The sequence below is a fragment of the Chrysochloris asiatica genome, unplaced genomic scaffold, assembly GCF_000296735.1.
Source record: "Chrysochloris asiatica unplaced genomic scaffold, ChrAsi1.0 scaffold00065, whole genome shotgun sequence".
Lineage (NCBI taxonomy): Eukaryota > Metazoa > Chordata > Mammalia > Afrosoricida > Chrysochloridae > Chrysochloris > Chrysochloris asiatica.
In genome coordinates, this window is record NW_006408583.1 from 4,386,117 (window position 1) to 4,387,144 (window position 1,028).

A 1,028-nucleotide genomic window follows, 5' to 3' on the forward strand; every position below is an offset into this window, starting at 1 on the left:
AGCAGCAGTCAAGAAATCAAACAACGTATTGTGTTAGGCAAATCTGCTGCACAAGATCTTTTTAAAGTGTTGAAGAGCAAAGATGTCAGCTTGAAGACTAAGGTGCGACTGACCCAAGCCATGGTATTTTCAATAACTTCATATGCATGTGAAAGCTGGACATTGAGTAAGGAAGACCATAGAAGAATTGATGCTTTTGAGTTATGGTGTTGGAGGAAAATATTGAAAGTGCTGTGGGCTGCCAAAAGAACCAACAGATCTATGTTAGAAGAAGTTTAGCCAGAGTGCTCCTTGGAGGCCAAGATGGCCAAACTTCATCTCTGATACTTCGGAATATTGTCAGGAGAGATCAGTTGCTGGAGAAGGATATCATGTTTGATAATGTGGAGGGGCAGAGAAAAAGAGGAAGACCCCCAGTGAGATGGATTGGCAAAGTGGCGGCATCAATGGGCTCAAGCATGGCTACAATTGTGAGATTAGCCCAGGATTGGGCAGTGTTTCGTTTTGCTGTGCATAAGGTCAATATGAGTCAGTACCGACTCGATGGCACCTAACAACAACAACAACAATGTAAATTTGAGTAATGGTAGTATTAACTAGATGTTGAAAAGCACACACACACACATATATATTTGTCTTCAGCTTTTCAGCTTGAGAAATGTTAAGTATGTTCTTCCCTTTTGGTTTTCTGACTACAGGTTTTGCGCATTTCATTAGAATACTTTTACTTTGTCTTCTCATGCTGCCTTTTGAGATACTCTGGTCAGCTGTTTTATTTCCTTATTTCTTTAGCTTCTCTACATTTAAGGGCAGGTTTCAGAGTCTCTTCTGACATCCATTTTTGTGTTTTCTTTCTTTCCTGTCTTTTTAATGTTCTTGATGTCATCCCACCACTCTTCTGGTCTAATTAATGTATAAATGCCCCCAAACTGTTCCTGAGATTTTTCCAAATTCAGGTGGGATGTCCTCAAGGTCATATTTTGACACTCATGGACTTGTTTTCATTTTTTTTTAGCTTTAGCCTGAAC